At 47.2% G+C, this 21,595-nt stretch overlaps 1 protein-coding gene across 1 annotated transcript in view; it reads left to right on the top strand.

Moving 5' to 3' along the window:
* The window catches only part of LOC126539098 (defense protein l(2)34Fc-like), a 74,610-nt gene that overhangs the window by 5,915 nt on the left and 47,100 nt on the right, over window positions 1-21,595 (top strand). The window lies entirely within an intron of this gene.

A 21,595-nucleotide genomic window follows, 5' to 3' on the forward strand; every position in this document is an offset into this window, starting at 1 on the left:
GAAGGCGAGCTTGACCTTGCGGAATACGCTGCGTGCGAACAGAAAATAGACGGAGGAAGCACGCTGCTTTCGTCGGTAAAGTCTGATGAACATCCTAGCTAACAAGGCTGGTACACACGTGCTTGCATACAATGGGTGAACAAGGGAAGCACGAGCCTGGATCCAATGCTTTGGACAATGGGATTCGTATTCGCCCTGTCGTGTAAGACAAGTTCCCCTTGTGATAACGTTTGTGTTCTGGATGTAGATTTCCCGGTTCTCCCACTGTTCATCAGGGCAGGTTAAGGACGTTTGTTTATTTTTTTACTCATATTTATTTATTTGTCCAAAGGCCCGTGTGGGCAGTACATGAAGGGGAGTTGACAATCAGAAGTGACGGAAGTACGCATCTCATGATGAAAATGGTACACGTATGTTCCTAGGGGTGGGCAGCGCAGCCCGCACGAAAGGCAAAAGGAAGTACACGATACGAGCGCAGTCAAACAATTGGTTTATTTTTTCAAACAAGTGACTAAAATATACACAAAATGTAAACACGTGCAATGTAAATGTAAATGAACCGCGAGATTGTGAAAGCCTACTTCATGCATGCAAGCTCAGGCGCATGCGTTAGCCAGACTTCTATCGCTCTGCCAGATAAAGAAACTGAGTTTTTGAATGGCAATTGAGATAGGCTAACACCCTTTCACCCTTGTAAGCGTCACTTTACACATATTTGCATTTTCTGTATATTTTAGTCACTTGTCTGAAAAAAAAAAAAGAACACTTGTTAGTCTGCGCTCGTATCGTGTACTTCCTTTTGTCTTCCGTCCGGGTTGCGCTGCCCACTCCTAGGAGCATGTTAATCACCAACTCGCCCAGCTTGCCGTGTTAAAACAAGTATATTATAAAAGAAAAAAAAAGAATGCAATGGAAACGAGGCAAATGAGTACACTAGCTGGTACAAGCAACAGTGGTCGAACAGCTGCGCCAGTTGCGCCAAAATGGCTTTTTGGCGGAAAATGGCGCCGAGCCTGCGCCAAAGCATGTACAAGAGCGAAACTTTCCTTCAATCGATAGTTCCCAGCTACAAAAAAAAAACACTAAAACGAAAACCAATAACACCCCATCATCATCATCATAGAGGGAAGCAGAGGCCCGTCTATAGAGTTTCGACAAGCCGTGACTGTCGCACTGTGTTGCATCCTGGGTTAATAAGCGGGCGTTTGTTGACGATCTGTCTTCTACACGCCGTAGCGCCCTTTGTGCGTCGCGGCATGCAGAAGCGTATCGTCCTTTCGTGACCGCGCTTGCAGGGTAAGCCTCGCGCAAACCAATCTCCTCATCAACACATCGTCTATATCAGTTCAAATTTGCACGGTATGTGGTAAGTACACGTGCGTTGGACTCTGCGCCAAAAGCGGTTGCTTCTGCGCCAAATCAGATTTTTGCCTGCGCCAGGACTTGCGCCGAAAGGTGAAATGGCTGTTCCACCACTGAAGCAAGTTCAATTAAAGAATAAGAGAAAGCGTCAACCGCGTGGTTAAACGGTAAGACAAGGTCGACGTACATGGTGGTTCAACTGATTTGTTGACTGAATGTGCATTATATTTCACTATTCTGTCTATGTGCCTCTTTTACATCTTCAATATTCACTCATTTCCTATGCTGTTCGTATCGCATTTCACGTGCACTTACGTCGACTACGTCTTGTCTCGAGTCGACAATTGATTGACCCCTGCTCTGTTAGCGTTTCACGCTCCGCAATCCGTCCCTTGACTCGGTGTTCTTATAGCTTTTTCACGGTACCGGGAGGCACAGGGCCTATTGCTTCCGGGTGTTTACGGCTTCCACAAAACACACGCGCAATGGCTCGGGCGACGCGACGGACACGCTCGGCCGGCTGCTCTCCGCTCTACCCGCTCATCCGACCCAGCCCACCGTCCCGAACTAGCGCACTTCGCACCATCTGGCGGAGAGCGCGGCAGTTAAGTTAGCGTGCACTTGAAAGTGGCACGGCTGATGGCGACAGCTACACGGGGACACACATTCTGCCCCGTTTACGTCTAGTTGTCAGTGGCGTACCAACTATATATATATATATAGATATATGCATATAAGAGGTCAAAGGCAACTGATGGGCTCAATTTTGTTAATCGTGATAAAGCCAACGCACAACGAAGCCAAGGAAAGCAACGGAGAAATTGACTGTCGTTTAAATTGGAATGTAGAACCCAATGAAGAAAAGGGGAAATGAAAGTGGGCGAAAAGATAACTTGTCGCCGGTGGGAGCCGAACCCACAACCTTAGAACGACAGAAAGCCGAGCTAGTTGGTAAGGATTCATGATGCTAAAAAGGGTAAGGCGTGCAGACACGGACACAAGAGAAGTGGACAACACTAACGCCGCCGACGTTCGTGTTGTCCACTTCTCGTGTGTCCGTGTCTGCACGCCTTACTCTTGTTTTGCATTGTAAACCCACAAACTCCGCTTGCGTTGCACTACCAATCGTGCTACGGCGACGGCTACAATTCGTCCACTAACTTCGGCATTTATGCTTACTAGATCTAGCCCTATCCGGTCCTACCCTATCTGGTCCCTATCTAGCCCTGCCTGATAACTGCATCAAGAGAAAGAGGGTTGAATTGCGTTCGTCAGTTCATTGTGTTATTACCAGCCATGTGAGTGATTATCAGTCATACATGGTGAACCATCGTGGATCAAAAAATTATTTGAATATACACCCTCAAATTAAATAAAATCTCAAGATGATGCAGTGTCTGAAGGCAATGAGGGCCTGACAGAAGACTACAATTTTAATAATTCAACAAATTATACGACCTGGCGTATTCAGAAGTCTACAGCACAAATTTTTCCCTAGTTAAGGCAGTAGTGTTGTCGAGGTTAACGCAACGAAGTACAGCCCGAAAAAGACAAAAAGCTGGTAGCTAGGAACTAGAATAAGAATGCATTGCAAAGCGAATTCAGAGTCGCCGATTTCACGAAACTAGTTTCTACCAAAAAAGGTGTGCTTTGGTTATCCGTGTTATTCGATTCTGCAGCTGCATTGTACCCCTTGAACTGATTAATTAGAAAGCTAATAACCGAATTTTTCATAATTAGTAATCGTGGGCGCGATTGTCGCCCCAGTTCAGAACTCTGCCATTCTGATGAATGTTGATCCGCAAGAATGATCATTTTGTCTCCATTACCCTACTTTTGAAAACCAGGGACAGTTGTCGCTCAAGCGCGCCGAAGATTGCGCTGACGCACCGGAATCGGAGGTGAAATAGTTGCTACTTACTTGACTTCGAGGTCGTCGATGTTGCGGTCGTACATGATGCTCAGCGGTATCACTGAAAGCAAAGGCGAGGGCGGAAGACGTGTTAAAAATAAAAAATAAAAAATGGTAAGCACGATGTGGATGATCGAGATGCTTAATGCATACCAGCCAACACTTCGGAATTGCGGTCTCGTGCTACGATTTTGCGAATGTTTCATCAAGCTTTCGCTAAAAAAGGTTCACTCGCCGGTGCCATACCCTCGCACGTCCTCGTGCCTGCTTCGAGCAGGTTCATTCGCACAAGATTCCGAAGCGGGAGAGGTCTGCAGGAGCATTGTCGCTGAAAAATCTGGAAACAGTTAACTGCTTGTCAATTTGTGCTCTTCCGGGTTTGTGTTGTTCCTGGTCACTGAGAGGGCGCCACTTTCCCAGTAGGTGGTCAACGTGTATGGGCCATGGTACTGTCAACTTTCTTTCGTCGCACGTCACGCAGAAGCTAAGGAGCGAGCACGGAGTACATTTGCCATCAGTGCTCGTTTTGAAACTGTATTTCCTGCAGCATACCTTATCCCTGCGTATGCTGGCCCGAGCCAGGCTATGTACGTTAAGAGCTTTGGGACCTTTTCCATGGGGAGTACGGTAGCGCGCTTCAAAGACGGGACAAAAGAAGACACAAAGGGACACACGCATCGCTTTGTGTCTTCTTTTGTCCCGTCTTTGAAGCGCGCTACCGTACTCCCCCTTGAAGATGCATTACCAACAAGCCCACATTGCAACCCTCGTGAACCTTTTCCATGTCACGTGACCGCACTAAAGCGACTCACGCGTGGGCGAGGATGAGTACCAGAAGGACGGCGGCTGTAGATGAAAGAATGCCTTGAAACTTGTCTAGAGACTTTAAAGGCCAGCTGAAAGAAAACTTCAGGTTAGCTTAATTTGTTATCAATGAGTAATACATACCACTGAATGAATGAATTCTGGGGTTCTACGTGCCAAAAAACATGATTTGATTATGAGGCACGCGGTAGTGCGAAGAACTCTGGGTTAATTTTGACCACCTGGGGATCTTTAACGTGCCCCCCAAAGGCACGGGACGCGTTCGCTTTTCCATTTCGCCTCCATCGAAATGCGGCGGCCGCGTCCGGGATTCGATCCCGCGACCCCGTGCTTAGCAGCGCAACACCAAAGCCGCTAAGCCACCAATGCGGGTACATACCACCGAAACAGTTTTGCCAAAGCTGAAGGGCTGATAATTGTATAGTTTTCATCTCAGCAGCCACTCTTAGCAAACAGCACCTAAGCAGATGTCGCGTGCGCCTGGTGGTTGTCGCCATGACGTAAGACCCAGGACGCTCCCGCGGGAAATTTTCAGCGCGTCACAGATGGGCGCGGTTGCCGCCTCAATGCCAAAGTCGCGTGCCGAGGAGTCGCATGTTTCAGATGATGTGTCACTTCCAGCGAGCGGTTGTGGTAGCCGTTTTTACGTATAGTTTCGGTATCGAAAACGGGCAGTTTTTTGCGAGCTTATTAGCTCGCATTTCAAGCGCCAAAAATTTGCGCAGAGGTTTCTCTATATCAACGCTGTCACCGAAGCAGGGTTTGAATACGGGCTGCTTGGTATTGTATTGCAAACATCACTTTCGGCGCGTACAAAAGCAGGAATCAAAAGCTTGTCTTCGTCGTTCTTTTGCTCCCTGTCTTTGTACGCGCTGTAAGTGATGTTTGCCATCATTAACTAGGCTTTTTTATACGTGGTCTAAAATTTTTGTGCAGTTGGCCTTCAATCCGCCTGTGCCTGTAAGGCCGTTCGGCTGCACGGCACGCAACACGTACCCTTCCACATCTCACGGAGACTTACCGAGCGTGTTGGTGTCGTACACGTACGATGCATCGGGGTTGAGCAGGAGCGGCGTGTGTCTGCGGAGGTTTGGTACGGCGTGAGTTTATCGGCACAGTGTGTATGCGTTCCAACGGCAAACGAAATTATCACCACGCAATCAGACGGTTCCGCAATTTCGCGGCTTCATTTCCTCCCCTGTCCCCCGATCGAATGGGCGATTTTACTTTTCGATTAGCAAATGCCGTGGTTTAGGGCTGTTACAAGAACAGTTTCTCGATTTTCTTGCCAGTAAGTCGAAATAACGAGATCGTTAAATACCGAAAGCGTGCACACGATGCATCGACATTAGTTCCGTGCGTTTGGTTTTCTGGGTCAAGAAAAAAAAAAGAGAAAAGCAGCACCGCTAGCAGCCCACGATGACAGCACTCGAACGCTACCGTAAAATTGTCTTCTCTTGCCCAACATCTCCAAAATCAACTTCTTGAATCGAATGTGAACTCGAATAGCAAATAATGGGATGCATAATAATAGGATGCATAATAGTAAGATGCATAATAGCAGCAAATAATAGCTTAGGATGTTAGATTCTCGATAGCCAGTTACCTCCAAATGCTTCGCATAACATCGATTACCACGGTGCATGGAATCTGCACAATTTCTTTTTTTATCAAAAATGCTTGCAACAAGGCCAGACAGCCTACCTAGACTGAATTGCTTGGAATAAGCGAAACAATGCTTCGCATAAAGAAAGAAAAGTAAAATATGTATATTGTAACATCGTGGTGACGGTGAAAAGCAACAGTTGCACAAGTTCGGGTCAAGAAACTAACTTCTTATTGGGCGAACTTGTGTTAAAAAAAAAGCCGGTAGACCGAAGATCGACGCTAAATAAGACAAGGTCGACGTATACATGGTGGTTAAAATGTTTCAACGTATAAATGTAGACATCATGCATCTTCTTGCTATTCTTCATGTTCATTATTTACTCACTGTGTACTTTATTCGTACCGTTTTGCACGCGCAATTACGTTCACCTTGTCTTGTTTAGCGTCCACGACTAATTATAGCTTCTTGTTTCGCTGTGACCTACATTTTTATACCTCTTTCGACTCGCTAGGACGTCCCGGAGGCGCAGAAACGGCCGTTTATCTCATTTTCCTGGAAGTGGTTACAGGATACGCAGATCCCAGATACGCCAAACCCGTGTGAAGTCTGCTAGGAAGACCTTGTCTTCAGAAAGTAACACTCATGAGCATGATGACAACGGCGAGCACAGTCGTCCGTCGTCGAAAACGTGATCTGCAGGGCAGGCGCGTAGGCAATTTATACGTGACTCACTGCACATTCCAGCGTTATCGCTGCTGCCCGCGTACGCTCTAGAATGTACACCCGTGAATATAAGTATACGGACCAGGGATTGCACGATAAAACTCATTTTCTCCTCGGTCTGTAAACGCCACTAGAAATTAAAGACTGCAGTCCAAACTTGGCATTACATATTATATAGCGAACTCGTCAGTTTCCGCTTATGCGTGTTAATTACTAAAACATTCTGTCTTTTCGGTGACCCTGTGGTCCCTATACTTTTGCTAAAGGGTGTACGCTCGCATTCGAGTCGCGCATGCAATCTGAGTACAAACAAGATTCTTTCCCTATTCGCATAACCTTCGCGAAGAATTTCCAGCATACGAAGGCTCGTCTTGCGCCAAGCGATAACATTGCAACAGTGGTTAGCGGATGAAAAAAAAAAAGAACGGTCGCCGGAAATAGAGAAACAATGTACGTCCGTCGAGATGCTCACACGTAGAGCTGGGAGCTGCTTGCGTTGAAGCCGGACATGAACTTCCAGTAGTGCGCGTTTCCAGTTCTGGCGTACGCCAGCAGATTGTCGAGGAACGTGGTGCCCTGGAAGTCGAACTGAACACCGGCGGAACGACGAGATTGGTTCATGAGACAGAGGAACAGTTTGGTTCTGCTTGCGTAGCGTTGCGAGTCACGCCACATATTCTTCCATCAAGTTCGCGAGAGCCGTGCGAATCTTTCAGAGCGAATCGAATCAAATATCGAGTACGATTGAAATGAGTTCTCGAATGATGAAGAGCAGTTGTCTATAAAAAACCGTTTGACGTCTTAGTATTCATGACTGTATCGTTCTTTTTTAAGAGCGCACATGGAGCATTAGGTTCAAACAAGCAAGTTGTCCGCACGTACAGCACTATTCCCAGCGTGCCAATGTTCAATGTATAGCCGGTAAAAAAGCATGGCTCGCTGAGCGCCGTAGCCTGCTCCACTACGTCAGTTCTCAGTGTTCCATTCCTATATTCGTATTTACGAATAGCGATCGACTATTCCGTTCGAAAACCGAATCGGTATAGAACACTATTCGATTAGTTATTCGAAACGTTCGATTATTCGCATATCTCTATATCTTGCGGTACGTTATATCACAGTAAAAAAATTTTGCACCCTTATAGGTCATTGTTTTTACCAAACTTAACGCCATTACCCTTGCGGGGTAACGTAGAATATTGACGTGTACACATGAAGTTTTTGTTTTTCTCGACTTTTTGTTGTAAATGAACGTGACGATCGTTCTGACATACGACACGAAAGCTACATGAGTAAGCTTTATAGGGCGCTTAAGAGAAACGCTAAATCAGTTTTTATTGACAGAATATTCTGGAAGAACCCTACTTTCGGCGATTTGGCCGCAATATACTGAGTATTAGTAAAGAAAATGAATGTAAAATCTTCATTGTTCGAATTCCGCGCCGAACACCAAAGGCCGGTACGTATGCGTAACGTCACCGATTTCAAATGATTTTTCTCGCATTTACGTCGTCGTGGCTTCGGCGAATGTCTCAAAAATTTCCCTGTTCAGCCTTTGGCTCTTTTAGACTGCAATGTAGTCCATTTCAACACATGGAAATCATCTAGACATGAACAGGCGCTGTAAAAATCAATGACGTCACGGCTAACTTTTGCGGGAACTTCAAGGTGGCGTTGCCACCTGTATTCTGTTTTTGCATGTTTGTTGGCTTACCAAGAGTCTTGTCGTGGCAAGAATTTATTCTTTCTTTATTTTAAAGGTTAGTCTGCCGACACAGCTCAAAGAATCGTTTGTCTTTGGTGTGCCTTTAAGAGCTGCTAAAAGCTCTCGTGCCTGAACTTCTGGCGCCACAAGGTGGTCACAGTTAGTGCACTATTGTTAACTACGGCATCTCGTATCGTATAGGGGCGGTTTTAACTCGCTGTCGTGTGCCGTAAAGAGAGACAGAAAGCAAGGAGAGTAAAGGCAGGAAATCTTTTTGAAGAACCAGCACGCTGGATGATACAAAAGATTTTACTGCATACATCGTAGAGGGAGCGGTGTTTTTTTTAAATACTTTTTCGAAAGCTGCACTAAAAATAGGTTCCGAAACCGCTGACCCACTCTCTCCTGAGCAGATTAATCAATGCCTCGTTACAGCGCTGCAGCAGGCGGCAAAACTAAATATAGAAGCATGACTCTGTAACAATGTAAACTAGCATCCTAAGTCGTGATATCCGTTCTTCCTAGAGACATTGGTGAGCTGGTTAGTGGTTAACCATGTTTTTGTTGAATGTAGGGAAGAGGCGCACTTCTTTATACACAGACAAACACAGAAAGAGGCTTTTGCTTGTCCTGATTATCCTGCCCTAAATTTGCCTGTTTCTCTGTTTTTCCGTCTATCTAGAAGTGGGCTCATTCGGCAAGAACCACATATGTTGTGTCTTCAGAATCATTGCTGTAATGCCCACTGTTGTAATTTCCCTATTCGCGGCGCTTCGGTTTAAAATAATGCGACGCCTAAATCTAAAACAATCTGCAGATCAACTTTCGGTGTGCGTCGGGGAAAGCACTCCAACGTTACTCTGTGTTGAGATAGAAGCGCCTGAGGCAGAGATTATACATTCATGAAAACTGACGCGCACTATTATCTTGCGCTGTAATATTGAATAACCTTTATTAAGTAATTTTGTATCATTGCGCCTTCGGCCAGCTGTCGAGCTTCACCGCAACGCCCCAGCATAACTCGGCGAGCAACATCTTTAAGAAATTAGTATTTGAAAGGGTCAGCCGAGCTTCAACAACTTTCTGTTAGCAACGCCGGGAGGGTGTACTCTCTTATAGCAACGTGTGCATTACGTCACTTGACCCCGTATTCTAGAACGCTCCTCCGCTCAAACGCTCCACCTCCACTCACTGATGATGATGACGTTCACTGACATCGTGTTTGAAACGGGGGGCAAATAGTCACCTTGATTTAATAGCGTGCTTGATTAAATCAGGTTTCACAACATCGGCGAGGGAGAAAGTGCGTGATAGCGCCCGCCCCTGGGCAGGAGTGGTCAGTGCGCTTCTCTGAGATCGCACGTCGATTCTTGAGAAGCACAGCATCCTCCTCGCCCGAAGGGCGCCGTTCTGCTCAATTGATTGGAGAAGTTTCTAGTCGAGAACTGTTTGACAATACGGGGCTTAGTCGTAACTTCCCTGGTGCGTTATAGAAGTCTTATGGACTGAACTTAGCAGTAAAGAGATGCTTCGGAAAGCCGACGAGGAGGAGAAGATACAACGAGACACGGACTAGCGCTAACTCCAACTAACTAGCCCGGCAGCGAGCTGCGTTATCGCCTGCTAACTATGAATGTAAGCTAAAGATGCATCGAAGGGCGGCGTTCTGCTTAGTTGATTGGAGGAAGTTTCTAGTCGAGAACTGTTTGAGAATACGGGGCTTCGTCGTAACTTCCCTGGTGCGTTATAGAAGTCTTATGGACTGAACTTAGCAGTAAAGAGATGCTTCGGAAAGCCGACGAGGAGGAGAAGATACAGCGAGACACGGACTAGCGCTAACTCCAACTAACTAGCCCGGCGGCGAGCTGCGTTATCGCCTCCTAAGTATGAAAGTAAGCTAAAGATGCATCGAGGGTAAAAAAAGTAGGAAGTGGGACTCACGGCGCCTGCGTAGATAAAGCGCAGCACGCGCTCCATGTTCTTCTCCGGTTGGAACACGAACGTTCTCAGCTTTCCAGTCTGAGCCGACGTGAAAGTTGCGATCGGAGAGAGATGTAAGAACGCACATTTACTACCCCGTGAAACGTGTGATCACTTCGTAACAATAACACACGGTTAATGCCGTTCCACGTAGGTTTTACTAGATAAACCTCGTTATAAAGAAACGCCATATAACGAAATAATGCATATAACGAAGTAGGTGAAGTTTCCCTTGAAATCCCTGTGGAGATTCGTAGTGCGTTATATGCAATAATGGATATGTATTGAAATAATGGATGCAACGAAGTAGTTATGGTTGTCCCTTCAACTTTATTATGACCGGGTTTTACCGTAAGTGGAATATATTTGCAATTATGTTCCAATTATGAAGTTAAACGTATGGGCAGTACCTCAGGCGGTCAAAATTCGCCCCAACACTCTGGCGTGCCTGATCATCAGATCGTGGTTAAAACTCCCCAATTTCATTTTAATTTAGCCCATGTGGTACGAATTACATTTAGTGTCAACTCTTCCTTTGATCAACCTTGTGGATACTGCTGATGTATATCACTAATGTATATCACTACTGTGTAATACTTTCCACGTAAGTTTTATTGAGTAAGTGAAACATCTTAATCGCATTCCACGCAGGAACTTAAGGAGAACGTGAGAACGAGTGCAGATACAGAGATAAATCACTTGTTTTAGAATCAGCCACTTCATAATTGTCAATTTTGGCGTTCACATCATGCGAAAATAAACGCGGAGCGATTTATTTCGCGTCAGTAACATATTTGGAATAGGCTTGTTGCCGGGAGGCACTAGGTTTACGTGCAACAGTGGCCACCGGGATCAGTCGGCTCGCGCAAGAACAAGGCGAGCACTGGCGATTTCGGAGGCGACGATAGAACCTTATAGGGTTTCATACGATGGAATACTAGCGGAGAAACCGGCGCTTGGGTCGTTTAAGCTGGTGCGATACGCGTCGATATAAAGTTGGCTTTTTCTCACGATTTAGCATGGGTTACTTGAGAAAGCAGATTGCATGTTCCTTTATTATTACTGATATGATTTTACTACGGTTAGCTCGTTTTACGTGCCATAGCACATTTAGTTTCAGCAGCCGAACGCGTTTTTTCCATCGGGCAAGTTACAGCGGCAACATCAATTAGCACACAATTGCCTCCGAGATCAGCGGGTGCGGCTTCACCTCGGAGGCCAAGAGCACACTTGCATGTCGCCAGGTCAACGCACAGATGGGCCCACCAAGGCAGAATGAAAGAGAGAGTGGACATTGTCGTAGGACGGTGGCTTACCAAGACTAGCTGCGTGTGGTCATGCCTTCTTCTAGATTTTCTTTTTCTTGTCGTCATGGTATCCCTCATAGAGTTTCTTACAATATCACCGATAGCGAAATCTAACGCGACTGCCTATGCGAATTTCCGGACGGTCGTCGTGGCGCCATTGAAATGCTGAGATGTCGTTGGGCGATGTCTTTGCCTTGAACGTACACTAAAACATGGTCGTGGCTGCGGCCCCAGATAAAGATTAAGTGAAACAAACCTCCATACAAAAATGTTTAGATTCACCCATGCTACACATTTCAGTACAGTTTACTCGGGAAGTAAACCAGAACTCAATGAGGCGTATACCACAGTGTGCACAGAGACCCGTCGTCATTCGATACCAGCACTAGTCTGTGCCGGTATCAAACGTAAGTCGTGTCGTGTAAAGTGCAGATTCGCATAATAGAATAAAAGTGGTTCGGTGGAATTCCGAAGAAAAATACCAAGCAATTTTACGCGCTGTTTTAGGAGATAATAAATCATTGCACAGACAGAAATATAGCCAGGCGCGCCGTGAAGGGATCCTGGATTCTCCACCACCACACCACAGCAACCAGACCCAGGAATTGTTATGCTTGCAACAGCGCCAGGTTTTCCTTTTGGTTACTGTACTAAAATCCGTGGCCGTCCCACTTTATTCAATAGCTGTGTATTTTCAACGATTGCCACGCGTAGGAGCGGCATTGTACTGGAGGATATCCAACGACCGCAAGTGCGCTTCTCCACTGGGGTGCATTAGGGTGCCAGCATGCAGTTCACTAGGGCTGAAATTCGGTCTAGTTGATTTTCCATTATCGTCAAATACCAGCACTTTAAAAAAAGGACGAACATAAAGCGGCTGACTTCCAGCTGCCTACTTCCAACTGCCAAATTCCAAATGCCGACTGCTAGCTGCCAATTGCCGACTTCCAACTGCCAACTTCCAACAGTTGAAAGTCAGCGCTGTATGTGTCTCTACGTTCGTTCTGTGGTTCTCTTTTCTTTTTTTACGCGCTAGTATATGACGGCCAATATGCCGGCACGGTGTCGTGATTCCTGCCCCGCCCAAGCCTTCAAAACGCGTGTCTTTAGCGTGCAACTATAGAGAACGCGGCCAAGTTGGTAGGGACAAGTTAGAAGTGTGCGGGGAAGCCATGCTTACGGAATTTTGCATGTATTCGCGCGCGCAGTACGTGCAGCAGTGCCTACCTTTCGGTAGGAGAGCAGCCGCGAACGGGCGTTGGTGTGCGAGCTGAACGAGAACTTCTTGTCGGCCGCTGTGGTCAGGTTCTGGCGTATCAGGGCGCGGAATATGTCCTGCATCTGTTTGGAGATTTGGGGGGGGGGGGGGGGGTATCAATTTCCTTATTATCTGAGGGTTGCAGCGGCAGAAATTGTAGAACACTGAAAGGAACGAGCACACGTAAACGTAGCTACCACGTCTGTTCTGTGAACGTAGACGTTCTTGTCAGTTCGCTCCTTTCTGTGTCCGTGTTCTACAATTTCTGCTGCTACAACCCTCGAAGAATGAACCAACTAGCTCAGTTAATGGTCCTTTTATCCTTATTGTTGTCATGTTGTAAAATTTGGAGCGTGTAGTGTTGTAGAAAGTTAATTCACTCATAGACGAGCACTCTTCCCTGACAAGCTTCGATAACGGATTCAGAAAAGGCCCCTTAACAATCACTGAGTTAATCGCAGTAGTCCACACACTATATAGGCATCATCCCTTGACAACAACGGCCAGATATAGATATGATCTTTCTAGCTTTTAGCAAAGCATTCGACCTTGTACCTTATGACCCCTTAATATTTAAACTGAAAAATTTCGGGTTGTTCAGAAATTTTAATGTCCGAATTGATGCATACTTAACTAACCGAAAACAGTTTGGGGAACAAGATTGGGCAGCGCTCGGACTGTCTTGCAGAAACATCGGGAGTATTTCAGGAAAGCAATCCAGGGTCCCGTGCGGTTCCTTTTGTATACTAATGACACTGTAACCGCTGTAGCTGGTCGTACTGACATACGTTCATTTTTTGCTGACCATTGTCTTTTGTACCGCGAAATCTGTACTAGCGTCTGTCAAGTTTAACTTGCAACTTGCCTTAGCAACGCACTCATTTAGTGCCAGACATGGTCAGTAGTCATTAAAGCAGTAAATACTTTTCTTCTTCGTGCCTCCCGTAAAAGTACCACATCACTTCCACTTCCACTATTGGCTCTTCATATTTACATAAAATTTCAAGCCGCGGACACCAATGGCAGTTACTATCACTAATAACCCATCCTGGCTCTTGCACACTGACAACATTTGCACACCGGCTTTCGGAAACTATGCTTCTACTAAGACAAGCTGCACAACGCTCCTTCTAGCACTAATCAGCTTTACTTCTACGATCTTACCCACGCTTGAATACGTATGCGTCGTATAGGACCCGAATACTGACGGCAGCATTAACAAGATTGAAGGAATACAGAGAGAAGCCTTCATATACATTTACGCCAAGTATTCCCGGCGTGATTCGTCCTCCCAACTGATTAAAAAGAACGTTATCGAGCCACTCACGCAAAAAATCTCAGTGGATTCAATTCCTATCCCTGCTCCTGACAAGCTTGCCGTCGATACCACCGAATACTTGTCGCCACTAACAACTAGACTAACACGACATGCCAAACAAAATTCTTTGACACCGTACTAAGCCACAACCGATACGTTTAAGAACTCCTTCTGTTCTAGAACAATAACAGAATGGAACAGACTAAGACGTGCATCAATCACTCACATTGAGTAACGTGTTTGAAATATTATCTATGGTTTCGTAGTCTTGCCTACCCTGCCACCATGTTGTACATTTTCTTTGCGTACTCTTCTCTGGCCCGCCTATAGCCTGCGGCATGTGGTAAATAAATAAATAAATAAATAAATAAATAAATAAATAAATAAATAAATAAATAAAAGGCGGATCATATGGCACGACCGCCAAGCGAAATATATATACATATATATATATATATATATATATATATATATATATATATATATATATATATATATATATATATATATATATATATCTATATACATATATATACACACACACACGTGTGCGTGTTCGTTTTTCCGTCTATGCGAGTATCTGTCCGTCCGTCAGTCTGTGCTGTGCCTTTCCGTGCGAACGGGCTAAGATCGCCTGTACATACGCTTCCGAAAGAGGCCCGTGACCCAGCACAGCGCCAGCGGCAAGGCGTGCGTATGTACTTGCGAGGCGGTGTGCTTCTTGTCTTCGACGATCTTCTCGAAGGCCACGGTCAGCGCGTGCGTCATGAACCGGTCGAGCACGCGCAGGCAGGCGTGGTAACGCCGCTGCCTGTGCTCGGGCTTGGCCGGGTACCGGAGGCCGACCTCGTACAGCGTGTAGAACTCGGTCAGGCTCTGCGGCTCGCCGTCCACCGTGGTCAGCGCTGGCGCCAGCCACAGGATCAGTCGCAGCGCCAGGAAGTGCACCGTCACCATGCTGCGACCAGCGCATCCAGTGGCCAGGAACGAATTGAGCGGCACCGTGAATTTGGGGGAACAGACGTGCCCGTGAAAACAGCGGAGGAAGGTACAGCTGCATTGCCGAGGCTAGCTGCTTGAGCCTCGGCAGTGCAACCTGGCATGGAGGCAAGGAAATAACTAGGAGGGAGAATTTCGTAGCGTGAGTGAAGCCAAACGAGTCGGCCTGACACGTGAGCTTCGCATTGGAGCGAGCGGTAGGTTTTAGTGCTCCCGCGCGGGCAGGCAGAACAGCCGCACACGTGCGTATCAGTTGAAAACTATACCGGGCACCAAACATTCTCGACCAATGTACGCCGAGTCTCGGATGCCCGCCGTGGGTGGCTTATCGGATATGGGGTTCCGCTGCTAAACACGAGATCGCAGCATGGAACCACGGCCGCGGTCGCCGCATGTCGATGGGGCGCGAAATGCAAAAAAAAAACGCCCGTGTTCCTTGCATTGGGGGGCACGTTAAGGATTACCCAGGTGCTCGAAAATTTTGAGATCCCCCACTATACGGAGTGCCTCATACTCATATCGTGGTTTTGGTACGTGGAACCTCCAGAATCTAGTCTTCAAAGTCACCTGTTATACCACTTTTTGTGGGAAAAAGCGAAGGGAATGGCTTCACGGAGAGTAGGCTTGCCAAGGATGGATTTGGGACGCTATGCTCCCCACTGTGGTTTATTTCATTCTTCCATGCGACCTTGTCTGACGCCGCCCCTCCCTCCATCCGGGGCTCATCTGCGCGCGGACTCTTGGGAAGTAGGCCCTCCATGGTTGCCAGACAATATCGCGACATTGGTTCTTGGTAGCTATTAGTGATGCGGTTGTCACGAAGCCCTCAAGTAGAGCAGCAATGTGGGCTTGTTGGTATTGCACGAGAGAGAACTCGTTGTAGCTCTAAGGCACAGGGACGCCATCAAAAGGCTCAGGAACACCACCGGCTTCTTCCTATGCCATTCTTCATACTCACCGTCTGCTTGGAGCCTAGAAAGGTCTGCATGCCCAGCACGTGGGAAAGGCCTATTTTCCATGAGCCGTCGGATTTTTTTACGACTTTTACATATTTTTACGGACGGAATCTGCTTCCACTTTGATCGTCTTCGAGAAATTCAGTTTTTTAACACTCACGGCTTCGCGCTTAGCACGTCGTCGATGTTTAATTCGAAGTTCTGGAAGTAGGTCAGGTACTCGTAGCGCACCACCATCTCGTCAGGAACGGTGGTGCCGTAGAAAGGCTCGAGAAATTCGTTCCACTTCCAGACTCGTGACGGGATCCACTTCAGCAGCTGAACACCGCGGGTCGCCAGGTTGGGCTTGTCCAGCGAGCTGCGACGCGCCATCTTGTATGCCTGCGTCGTCCACACAACATGCATAGGTTGCTGAATCCGTGCAATTGGTTCGTTGGTATAGACTCAGCGGCCGACCTATCTGCCGACTGGCTTACCGATTTGTACGCTGTAAACTACGGATTTCTGATTCATTTGAGTTTATTACCTTGAAGCAGCACCGACAGGTCGCTTCCACTTTGTTCGTCATCCTCTTATTGCGTTAAATGAAGGTCCTAAGGCTCAAAACGCAAAAACAAAGAGAAGTGTAGTGGCACGCCGCGGAGTGTCCTAGTTTATTTACTCTAATTGCTTTTCTTCGTACCAGTTTCGGTTTCGTTTTCCAGGAGACGTGTGCGTCATGACGTCGTACGATATAATCTACAAGGGTACTTGAGGAAGCTGTACGCTGGTGTTCTCTAATGTGGCGCGCAACGCCGCTCACCGAAGCTATGGCGGTGTCGAGTTCGTAGATGTTAGTGCTGAGGCTAGCGTTGAGGCCGTAGTCCGAGAGTATTTGGGCAATCTTTCCCGGAATGTCCTCGTTGTCGATGAAGAAGGCGCCCTCTCCCGAAGACTCGGGGTCCTGGTAGAAGCGCGGCAGCATCGTCGTGTCCGGAAGGCTCAGCTGCGCGGCGCCCGAGCGGCGTGGGGAGACACGTGACACTCAATACCGTGGCATTGGAGAGCTTTGGCTTATATATATATATATATATATATATATGCCTTTAGTACACTATAATAGGCACATTAGCGGTATGCGGATTTACGGGTTACCGGAGAGGTGGGCAGCAGATGATGACGATGGTTCAATGGCATCACCTGCGAAATGGGGTGGTGCCAAATATTGACCTACCCTGCTTGACTTTGATCAGGTATAGCCTGTACATGCTTATCGATCCTTCTAGCACACTGCCTACGTCTCCTGGAGCGACAACGCTTGTAGCGCCGTCGTATGGCGCAGAGCTTAACTGGAGAGGACACAAAAGGCTATTATTGCAGAGAGCCACCACGTTCTACTTACCTGTGGCGCACAGCATCGGTAGCGGCATAATTGTTCATACGCAGTCCTTTCACGATTTCCTTTCGGTGGGAATGCACTCGCATCGCAAGCACATTTCAAGCAAGTTGTAGTTGGACAAGGCGTCATAAGCTGTTGCCAGCATTGCTATACCGTTCACAGATCTGGTAGGCAGGTTTTCCGTAAAGTGGTATACGATAATTTTGTCACGTGCGGTGTTCCGGTATGCGCAGGTTGGCTGGGTGGACAGCCTGGTGAGCGGAGGCCTAAACTTGAGTGGCAAGGTCGGTGGCGCAACCTGTTGGTTCAGAGCTCAACCAGCCAGACACACAGCTAATATTGCTGAAACCATGCGTAAACCTTTTAAACATTTAGAATTTATCATCACGCATTTGCGGGAAACTTAAACCAGCAGCGAAGTAGAATACGATTGGCTACTACAGTGTCAGCTCTGTGTTCGGCTGGTTCAGCTCTGCGCCAGAAGTTGGCGCCACCGATCTGGCTCCTCAGGCTTACGCCCCTGGCAGGCCGGCAGTAGGCCCAATCAGCCTGCGTATACCGGTATACCGGGCTTGCTAAAGCTCTGTATAATTCAGTTGACTGATATGTTAGCTCGTAGCTAAACGTATGCGTTTACGGAGAACCTAGAACTCTCTCTTGACGCACAAACTACGGAAGACAGAATAGCAGCTTATTAAACAAGGTCATATCAGGTCATGATCAGGAGTAATCTTGTATACCTTGTATAGGACGAAGGCCGTTGCCAGATATGACCTGTTTTCCGTCAAGCGGCCCCGTGCTATGCCTTAAGAATTGCTTATTTTATCCCTCTGGCGTTCTCGACAACGTTTCTCTTCCCTTAATTTTGGCATTTTGGTTGGCTACCTGGTGTAGGGTAGCCAACCGGACGTTATTCTGGTTAACCTCCCTGCCTTCTACTTATCTCTTTCCCTCCTCCCTCCTAATTTTGGCATCCGTTCTGCTGCCCTGGCAGACAGCCGGTTATCAAAACTGCGCGTTACGTTGTCTCCCAAACTCTATTTCTTCTGCTTAATCTCAAGAAAGATATCACCTGCTCACGTTTTCTCTCTAACTCAAGCCGTTGTATTCCTGTCACTCACTAAGCTACTCCTATCATTTTTTTCGTTCGATGGCTTTCTTCTCAAGCTCCTTTATTGGCCTCCAAGATTGTGCTCATTTGGTTAGCACAGACAACTGATGTACACTATTCAAGGGTAACGTCAAGCTACTGGTCCTCACTTGCGTGTTGGTTTGTAATTCACACTGTAGTTATAATGCGGCACCATTCCGGGCACGATAGACCGTATGGCACTACGCTGTGGGACAGCTTGTAGTCTCGACCGTAGGTGACTGAAACGTAAAGGAGCCGGCGTCGCACCATTTAAAGGTCGAGTGCCGCCACATTGCAATTGTTGACGGATATGCTGATTAGACGAGGTTAATTTTACGTTCTCACAAGGAAGTTTGGGGCCAGAATGACCTAGACTTTACAGAACGAGCTAGGTCATGTACTGCACACTACACTCTCTGGTTCGCTTGCCTACTCTGTCTGTGAAACCACGGGAGATGGCGCTTCAGGCAGCCGGTCCGTAGAGTATTTGAAAAACCTTGCCGCAGCTCAATTTCCTTGCGAGAAATTGACTCATTCTTTTTTTAAATGGCGCTTCGAGCCAGGCGCTTGGCAAATACGGGAGACAGCACGTCATGCGCCCTCTTCGCCATGTCGCTCGTTCTAACCGTCTTTTTTAAAAAAATGAGCTGGTACCAAGTAGCCCAGTTTTTTACCACTGTTTGTCTTCTATAGCTCATGTGCAAGATGCTGCAGCAAAGAAAAAAAATTCCAAAAGCACACAGAAACTGCCGTACAGAGTCTTACCAACAGGAATCACACGAACCGTTTGATTGCTGTTGTTTGCTTTTGTTCTCGCGTCACCTTTGTCGCTTTCGACATAACAGTGGCGTGCTTTGCTAACTGAGCTAAATAGTCTAGTAAAAAAACTGCAGGAGGCTCGACTAAACCACCTTACATGTATCCGTTCGCTAGACGAGGTATAGTACTCCCTGTAGCCTTGCGCGGGAACTGACCATGAGGATGGCACCCCTCTGTCCTGGAAAGCGCTGTCGGACCATCACGCGGGCTATGGGGAACAGGCCGTACCTGAAAAAAATAGGGCAATGAGTGAGAAAACATTTAACAAGGGGGGACGAGGGAATGTGAGCGCAATTTTCTTGGATGTTCATAGTTCAGCATAGTTCTCATAGTCAAGCGACTGAATAGCTTGTGCCCGCATTCACAAAGAATTCCGCACGATTCGTAAAGCTTTCTCTTTTTTTTTTCAAACCGCAGAATGGTACCTAACCCAGCTATTGATTCATGACTAAAACGAGTTTGAAGAGCTGAAAAAAAGAAAAGCAAGGCTAAGGGAGACAGAGAAGGACGCCTGGCTTTTGCAGTCGTTAGTGCAACGATGTCCTTGTCTCTCAGTTCATCTGTTCAAACACGTTCTTACAAACAGCTCGCGGCGTTGTTCTTACAAAGGATATGTGAGCCTGCATTACTGCGTAGCACATAGCTATATGCAAATATTTTCTACCTCTGTTGAGGGCTGCAATTAAAGGTATACGGAAATTGCGCGCTGGAATATCTGGATCGTTTTGCAGTCGATCCTATAGACAAAAGCGCTTGTACCCGTCTGTTGTATAATCTCGTTTACTGCGTCGCGCTGTACGAGCTATAGGCGCTTGCACAAAAAAAAAAAAAAAAAACAGAGAGAGATTTAGCGGCTCAAACGCGACTACCAGGTACATAGTTTTACTCCAGAAGACTGCAGCGAGGATGGTTATGTCACGATGACGACGCTGACGGCATTCTAAAGCTACACGCCTTCCACCCACTTGCGAACGTACACCGCAAGATAATTTCACAGCCACAAAAAGTGAATAGATGCGTAAATTACTTTACAGTGTACAGGCAAAGTTGCACATGTTGCTCGCAGGGTGCACAGATTTCAGTTAATACACCGAGTCCACACGAGCAGTTTAGACCAAAAAACGTCACGCTTGACGTCATAGCGAGTACTTGAATGTACGCGCTTGCGGTTAAGATAATTTTGCGTACTTGAGACCCAGCTGCGCGGCGTGTCTTTCGATGGTGTCGTTGTGGTTCTTGGGGAAGTCCGAGCCGAACTCTGAACGCATCAGCTTCGTCGCGCTCGCCACCAACGATGCGGTGTCTCCGTTGTCTGCGCGTGGAGACCGAGAAGAACATTGAGGACATTATTCACTCGCGTGTCCCATGAAGCTTTCCGCGCGCACGCACGCACACACACACACACACACACACACACACACACACACACACACACACACACACACACACACACACACACACACACACACAAACACACACGCACGCACACACGCGCACGCTCACTCACTCACTCACTCAACTCACTCACTCACTCACTCACTCACTCACTCACTCACTCACTCACTCACTCACTCACTCACTCACTCACTCACTCACTCACTCACTCACTCACTCACTCACTCACTCACTCACTCACTCACTCACTCACTCACACACACACACACACACACACACACACACACACACACACACACACACACACACACACACACACACGCACGCACGCACGCACGCACTCAATGGCTATGGTATTAGGCTGCTGAGCACGAGGTCGCGGGATCGAATCCCGGCCACGGCGGCCGCATTTCGATGGGGGCGAAATGCGAAAACACCCGTGTACTTAGATTTAGGCGCACGTTAAAGAACCCCAGGTGGTCGAAATTTCCGGAGTCCTCCACTACGGCGTGCCTCATAATCAGAAAGTGGTTTTCGCACGTAAAACCCCATAATTTAACACACGTACACACACACACGCACACGCACACACATCCGCACACTTTGCACATTTCCAAGCTGTCCGTGGCTAATAACAACACCGCCCTGAAAACGAAAACAAAGGAAGGCGTAGACACATCACTACTTTGTCTTTGTTGTAAGTGTTACACTGTTGTTACTATAGCTACGAAGCAGTCGCAAGTTTTCTTAACAGACAGCAATGCGATTAGTATTGCTGTGCCTGTGTGAGACTAAATGCCGGTGATTGCAAGCGATGACTGTGTGCACATCCACAGTCAGTTCGAACCGTTGCGATGTGACGGTGTATACCGAGCGCTGTTGTTGATGGCAGCATTCATTCGCCTCCGCGAAAACCA

The sequence above is a fragment of the Dermacentor andersoni genome, chromosome 11, assembly GCF_023375885.2.
Source record: "Dermacentor andersoni chromosome 11, qqDerAnde1_hic_scaffold, whole genome shotgun sequence".
NCBI lineage: Eukaryota > Metazoa > Arthropoda > Arachnida > Ixodida > Ixodidae > Dermacentor > Dermacentor andersoni.